Source organism: Cibotium barometz, chromosome 60 (genome assembly GCF_041138505.1).
Source record: "Cibotium barometz isolate CiBa-2024 chromosome 60, ASM4113850v1, whole genome shotgun sequence".
NCBI classification, from domain to species: domain Eukaryota; kingdom Viridiplantae; phylum Streptophyta; class Polypodiopsida; order Cyatheales; family Cibotiaceae; genus Cibotium; species Cibotium barometz.
The window spans coordinates 14,374,816-14,383,345 of record NC_141105.1 but is presented as its reverse complement, the minus strand read 5'-3'; positions in this window follow the sequence as shown (position 1 = coordinate 14,383,345).

Sequence of the window (8,530 nt, the reverse complement as noted above, 5' to 3'; positions counted from 1 at the left end):
AAGCTTATGGCTGACTTGGGTGTTGGACAGGAGTCTGCCACCTCTATCTTCACTGACAGTCAGAGTGCATTGGCAGTTGCGAGAAACCCAGTTTTTCATGCTCGCACAAAGCACATTGAGGTGCATTATCACTATGTCAGGGAGAGACTCTCAGCAGGAGAGATCAGCTTGGCCTATGTGCCAACACATGACAACCTCGCCGATCTTTTCAAAAAGGCGCTTCCTCGTGAGAAGTTCGAAGCTTTCCGCAAAGCTTTGGGCTTGCTCCCCTTTGTGGACTGATCTACTTCGGGCATGGCACTCCCCTATACATGAGTGCCAGCTCTCGTTCACACCATCACTCCTCCCACGGGGGATTTGTTGCCATATATATATATATAGGCAGTGATGTGTGTGAACACACTTAGGACCGCCGGGGCACTTTTTCCCTCTTTAGGAGGTTTTTTCCCCCGGCTTGTATATACGCCCATCCTTCTAGGGCTAACTTATCTTTTGTACATTGACACAATCTAATACACTTTGTATTGTGTGCATTCTTGCTTCTTCTTCTCCAAGCTTTGTGTGCTTTCCTGTAACCCTAATTCCAACAAAAACCAGGCGCCTACTAGTTTTTCCATGGAAGCTTGCTCAAGCTTTTGTTAAAAGTGTTCATAAACACTAACAAGTGTTGATTAACACTAATCATGCTATTAATCTAGCAAAGGAGAGCCTCTTAAGAGTGTTTTTAAACACTAAGTGTGTTTGTGAACACTAATGGTAAATCTAATTACCAACACAAGTATCATTAGATACTAATCATACTAGTCATGTACTTTTAAGCACTAATAGTGTTGTCATGTACTTTTAAGCACTAATAGTATTGCTAAACACTAATTGGTGATTTTAATCACCAAAGAAAGTGTTCCTTAACACTAATTAAGCTCTCTCAATCAGTATTCATGGTTGGACACAAACCCTAAGTGCTAAACCATAAGCTTAACCATCTTAACCTCCTATTTATGCAACATTCTTGGCTTGATTAAGGGTTGTTGCACTCTCATAAGCCTTTCTCTTTCTAATTAAGCCTAAATATCATAAATTTTTGGTTTTTTCTTCTTCATAAATCAGCCCATTACTCTCTAATAACCTCCTTCAATACCCAATGTCAAAGGAAAACACCCAAATCAAGAAGTTCTCGGGAGAGGGCTTCCACACTTGGCAAGTCCTTGTCAAGTACAAGATGATGTCCAAAGGTTTTTGGCCATTCATCTCCGGCACTAAGGTTATTGATCGAACTAAGGCTGATGAAGATATTGAAGATGATGAGAGGGCACAAGCCATCATCATGCTTCATCTTGATGAGGCTCTCATTCACCATGTGGACTAGCTTCCGACTGCAAAGGAGAAATGGGATGAGCTTGATAAGCTCTATGGAGCTCGTGGTAAGAATTCCAAGATCTCACTTAAAATTGAATTTTTCAGCTTGGAACTCAAAGAGGGAGACGGCATTGGAGCCTTCATCTCTCACTTGAAGGACCTTATGGCTTAACTTGCATCAGTGAATGCGAGAATGGATGAAGATGATGCAGTGGTGACTGTTTTGCTAAAAGCGAAAGGTGTACCCCACCTTAGTCTCACCACCCTGAAGAACATACCTAATCCCACCCTTGAAGGAGTTATTCAATCTTGCCTTGATGAAGAAAAGAGGCCAAATAGAGGAGCTGAATCTTCAAATGCAACCACTTCATCGAATATCGAACAAGCTTTGTCACATCAAGTGGTCAAAGTAAGATGTGCCCATTGCAAAAAGGTGGGTCATTTGGCAAATAATTGTTGGATCAAATATCCCAACAAAATGAAATGTAACAAGTGTAAACAAACGGGACATATCACTTCTAAATGTCCTAACAAAGAGTCAGAGGCTAACTTTGTATCAAACTCTGACTCCTCTGAGCACCTGTTTTAAATCTCAATGTAACAACACCTATATTCCTAAACCTTGTACGCCTAATGTTATAAAGGCAACCTATGTCCAATACCACCTATTCCAATTCTTTCATAGTTGGTATTGAGGGAGGGTATTAAAAGACTAAGGTCATTCAAAAGAGTAGGAGAAGGGTGTGTGTGTGAATGGACTTATGGTCCACTAGCTCACCTATTTAAAGGTGAAGCTAGGAGGCATTTTGTATTGAGCAAGGCCAAGTTGTACTCATAAACAACCTAATAAACAAGATATTTTCTTGTATTCTTTGAGTGAACCTCCTCCACATATCTCATCCACCACATTTTTCTCAACAATCATATGCTTGGTTGCAATTTCCTGCACGTACTCCAAAATAACCTCCAAGTAGAATTTAGACATACTCATGTCCTCAACATGTACTAATCCCCATGCATCATCATAAAATTGAGCCATATGAGCATGTAATGGGCTGAAAACTTCATGTGTACCAACTAGACATCATGCCAAACCATCTAATCATTGAAGAATCTCCAAATGTAGGTGTGCATACCACCAAAAGTGAAGTTCTTAAAAATTCCAACAAGCTGCAAATTTCTATAAATGCCCACAAATCACTCAATATCATCAAGAATAGGTCCATGCTCATGCAAAAAAGCTAAGGGCTTCCATGTAGACTCATCTTTGGGCATCCTTTCCACTTAACAAGGAATTTTTCAATGGTTTGGCTCCTTAAAACTTTATGCCTTCTCCCCCCAACACTTTTTCGGGAATGTATTATATCTCCCCCTCCTCATCCAAAGGAGGCAACTCTTCCACCACTTGAAGATCTTGTCCCACATATGTCTTGAGATGAAACACATCATGCATTCTTGCAGTGTTGGGTAATTGAAGTTGGTAGGCTACCTCTCCCACTCGCTTGATGATCATAAAAGGCCCATAGTATATATGTGCCAACTTGTTGCTAAGTCCACCCTTGAGAGATGAAGGTCTTGATTAGGGTAATTTCAAGAAGACATATTCTCCCTCATTGAACTCCTCATGCCTCCTTTAAACACATCATGCATTCTTGCAGTGTTGGGTAATTGAAGTTGGTAGGCTACCTCTCCCACTCTCTTGATGATCATAAAAGGCCCATAGTATATATGTGCCAACTTGTTGCTAAGTCCACCCTTGAGAGATGAAGGTCTTGATTAGGGTAATTTCAAGAAGACATATTCTCCCTCATTGAACTCCTCATGCCTCCTTTGTACATTGGCATAAGGCTTCATCTTCTCTTGTGCCTTCTTCATATTATCCTTGCGTTGTTTCATCAACCCTTGCATTCTCTCCATACCTTCTTTTGCATGAGGATTGACATCATCTTCTTTGAAGATCATTGAAGGCACATGCACCTTATAACCATAAAGAGCTTCAAAGGGTGACATGCCAATGCTTGAATGAGTGGTATTGTTGTAGAAAAATTCATCCAAGTAGAGCCATCTATACCAAGTGGTTTGGGTGTCATGGAAATAATGCCTCGAGTAGGTCTCCAACCACTTATTGACTCTCTCCGATTGGCTATCGGTTTGAGGGTGATAGGAAGTGCTTGGAGTAAACTTGGTACAACAAAATCCTTGTATTCCCTCTTGATGTAAGGGGGAAGCTCCACCCAACAAGCATAAGATTGCAACACATCACTCCCCACAACATCTTCTTCCACTCCTTGCATGTGAATATGTTCATTAGATTGCAACACGTCACTCCCCATAGCATCTTCTTCCACATGTATGGGCTGAATTGCAACACATCACTCCCCACATCTTCTTCCACTCCTTGCATGTGAATATGTTCATTAGATTGCAACACGTCACTCCCCATAGCATCTTCTTCCACATGTATGGGCTGAATTGGGTTGGATGGCATTGGAACCCTCCTAACATCACCAAAACCCATGCTCAACAATGAGGTATCCCATGCATGTGTGAAAAAATGGGCTGAATTGAAAAGCTTTTTGGTAAGGTCTCCTTGCAGGCACCATAAAGCTCACATGTGGTGTAGTCTTCATGGGTGGGCTTCATGAGGTTTTCGGTACCTAAGTGCCACTTATGCATCAATTGTCCATTCCTTTGAGCCCAATGCATAGCTCCTATAGTGTCCAAGCCATTGCAATTTGCCCAACACATGCAAATTGTTGATGAAGATTTTGTTGATGTCGAATGGCCTCGTAGCCACCTCCACTCCCCCTCCTAATCCTCCTACTTACCACTTTCCCACGGCACTCATGGTAAGGATTGGCAAACACTTCCCCATGACTCCTCTTCACCTCTAATTGTGGAAGTACAAGTGAAGTGAGATGTGTAACTTGCTTGAAATGATTGGATAGAATCCACTCACAATTTAGATGCATATACTCATGCAATTTCAACCATATGGCATGACTCATGCCCATTTTTACCATTCATAGCATAAACCATCCATCTCATGATTGCTCTTTTGCTTCCAAAGATCAACAACAAAAGACCAATCCACCAATGCAAAGAAACATGCAAATTGCCCTCAATCAACTTGCATGAAGCGTGTACAATTTCCATGTTTCCCCTTCTCCCATGTGCAGTCAACATCCCTCTTTCGTCAGTTGATTTGAGTGATAAGGGAGGGTTAAGTGGCTTGATTAGGTTCAAGGCATCATGATTAGACAAGGCTTTAATGAAGAAAAGCACTCAAGTCAATTATTGTCCCAAAACCCTAATACTTTAAGAAAACCCTAATAATAGGTTCAACCAAATGAAGCGTGCAATGCATAGATGGGAAGAGGGATGCATAGAGAAGAGGTTTATCACTATGGATCTCAAGACTTAATGGTAGAAGCCCTAAATTTCAAGAAAACCCCAAATCCTTCAAGAGGGCCAAGAAAACCTAAATCTTGGTTGGAATTGAGCATTAAACACATGTATACGTAGAGGAAGCCTTATGAGAGCCACATTATGCAAGAAATTCATGAAGAAGATGAGCACAAACCCTAATTTTCCAAGAAAACCATAATGTCCAGAAAGTGTATGAAAGTGAGCATTGAAGGTATCTTTGAGAAGATTACATGTTAGATTAGCATTTGCGAATCACTAAGTACGGCCACCATCTTCACCACATATTGCTAGAAGAAACTTGATGCAAATTTACTACTAATGGGCTGAAAACTGTGAGTTTCTCTTGTATGTTGGTGTTCCATGTGTAGCTTAGAAGATGCTCAATGGTTGTAGAAGGTAAAAGTAACCCTAAAGGTGCTCCGTAGTCATGCAAAGTGTTAGGGAAGAAGAGGGAAAAAGCACAAATGTGAGGAAGCACGATTTTTCCCAATTTTGGTCCAAAATTTTCCAATAATTTGGTCCCGTCGACCCCAAAATTTAGTCTCCATATTCAAAAATTGGCCCAAATCTTAAACAAAAACCTTTGGAAATTGCTAAATGAAGGTAAATCTTGCATTTCGACCATCTTCCCCATCAAAAAAAATCAAGAAAATGCAAAAATTATAGTGTGCATAATCAAGAAAATCTCAATAACACATGAAAACACTCAATTTCCTTGGAATTTCTTGTCTAAATGCACATAAAAGCTCCCCAAAATCAAATCCAAGCTCTGATACCAATGTAAAGCTAGGAATCATAAAAGCAAAAGAAAATACTCATGCACATGTAAATCAAGAACACCATAGCCATAGCATGTGTATCTCCATCATGTATCATATGAAAGTGACAAACAATATAGTAAAAGGGGTATGGGTCTAAGCTATACCCAAGGAAGCCATGTGATAACCCTCACATGAATGGTCATGAGCCAGCTCCCATGAAAGCCCACGTGTGGTAGTACACAAGTACTCCAAGAAGTGACACAAGGTCAAATGTAAAATGATGCAAAAGTTCTCTTCGATGGGGCACCACCCCTATTTATAGCCATACCCCAAAACTACTCATAATCCCAATATTTACAACTTTAGGGCATTGAAAAAACCCTTCATTACACTTATTTCCTTCGGGCATTCTATCTCCTTCATCCAAACCCCCACAAATTTGCATGTGTGACTTGTCAGGGACTCTAACTTTGCCTAATACTTGATCTAATTGTGTACCCTATCTCCTCTTTACCTTTTGGTCTACCTTCGAAAAGGAAGCCAATAGTGCCATGATAGATAAAAGTGAGTTTGCAATTGTTTAAAGTTTGTTTTTTTATCAATTAAAGTAGATGCTTCTATTCTAAACTCTAGATCTTGAGGTGTGAAGTTCAATGAAGCCAGCATGAGTGCAAGCTTCTTTCTTTTTCTTTTTCATGTTTTTATTCAACTCACTCTCTCTCTCTCTCTCTCTCTCTTAGCGTGCACATGTCCCACATCCATATATCATCATGGCCATGTGTCATCATGCGTGCGCATGTAGTGCAATCTTCTTTCTTTTTCTTTTTCATTTTTATTTAAATTCAACTCTCTCTTTCTCTCTCAATGTGCACATGTCGCGCGTCCATGTATCATCATAGCCATGTGTCATCATGTGTGCACATGTCACATGCATGTGTCATCACGCCCATGTATCATCATCATCACAATGTTGCAATGTTAGGGAAATTATTTTTATCTCGTATTACTTCAATGCTTCCATGGTTCGAAAAGATCAAAATATGCTTTTGAAGAAGCATTTTCTTCGCACTTTTATTTTAATTGTTATAACTAAAATTTTGCTTTTTTTTTAAAGAGAGAATTTTCCAATTGAGAAAGCGTCAAGTTCTTGGCTGAGCTGAACCTATCTTTTCCGGAAACTGTGTCTGTGCAAGTTGCGTGCATGTGCCCATGCATGCGCGTGTGAGTGCCATGCATGTGTGTGAGCGCGCCTGTTTGGTGCGAGTATAAGCACAGACCCATTGACACCTTAATGAGGATACCATCGCACATGAGCATTGTGGCTCAAACAACCATGGAGGATTCCAAATTGAAATGAAAAATTGACTAAATTACCATAAAAAAGTACCACGTACAGCCATTAATTAATGGCCAAATACGAGAGGTAAGCAATCTACAAATTGGGAATTTTTATTTTACAATTGCATCTCTGAAGAAGAACAGGAGAAAAAAATGCAACTTGCAATGGCAAGGAATGGAAGTGTTGCAAGTTGCATTTAAAAAATGCCAGAAAAAATTAAGGCAAAATATGGAAATACAATTCTATGTGCAAAAAGATCCCTTTGGGAACCATGCAGGTGGGCAGGATATGGCTGAGCAATTCTTTTTAAGGAGAAAAAGAAAGTTTACATGAAGTGAAAAATAGTACATGAGAAACCACAACTGGAGGGTGACAATTTGATTGAGGATAATTGTGCTAAACATTAGTTCTTAAAGAGGTTGGGGATACATCTAGCATGAGATCACCAAGCTTAAGATATCAATGTAGGAGATGCAAGAAGCACACTCAAGGATTTCAAAAGAGAGAAAAAGAAATGAGGAAATGTATGTAAAATGTGAGAATCTGAGTCAAGATGATATCTCACCCTTACTCAATGCCTTCGAGAAGGCAAATGCAGACATAAACGAGCTCATGGAAGAGCTTAAAAATCACAAGAGGGTGTAATGGAAGAAATAAAAGAAGTCACTCAGAAAAAATGGATGCACATTGAAAGAGATTCTTGTGAAACGCCGGCCCATCAAGGTTGTGCAAGAAACCTTGGATGAAGAAAGATAATGCCCTCAATTGTAGGCTCACAGAAACAAAATATGCAGGAAGACCATTTCCATTGGGAATGATCATGAACTCAGTCTCAGAAGCAATGGGAGTGAAGGAGCCATGCATTCCATATGGGTAAAGATACAAAAAACAGAAATGCCACTTATTTAAAGATGCAACAACTCACTTAGGTATACTCGAAAAGAGGCTAACATTGAAGGTGGCCATAGTGTTTATGTATGAGGATCTAACACTAATGAAAATCAAAGAGTTGAAAATGTGGGTCTGAAACAAGTGCAAGTAGCATGCCCAAGTAATAAATGAGTGTTGTATACACATTCATGGCCTGTGAGACTCAAGGTACACTTTCCACAGCATGAGGAATTGTTATGGCATTTTGGTTTGTATGTGGAAATCATGGAGACTGTTTGTTCATGGTTGTGGCATTACTTTTTACAGAGACAGATAAAAGTCTCTAAAGAGGACTATAGATGTTTAGGATTTAACGCACAACTCGTGTGATTTGGGGAGTGTGAGGATCAGGTGGCAACCCTTTAGAGATCCTTATGTAGCTGTATATTATTTCCCACCAGTCAACCGTACACCCGATATTCGGCTAGACAAGAGCCATGGTTCCTATGTATTCACACCAAGGAGAGGTACTAGTAATAGGGGATTTCAGTCAAAGATGCTAGATATTCATAAGGATGCACCGATACTCCCAAACGTCCACTCAAAAGATATAGATTCTACATGCCGATCAAGCTTTTACATTCATTAGATATGGGAGAACCAGGGAGAACACAGCCTTCTGAAGGAATGAAAATTTGGTGTGACACCCACACAGGCACTGGGAAGACTCTTTGGATCCCCTTGGGCCTCGACTATAAGATCCACCCTCCATGCC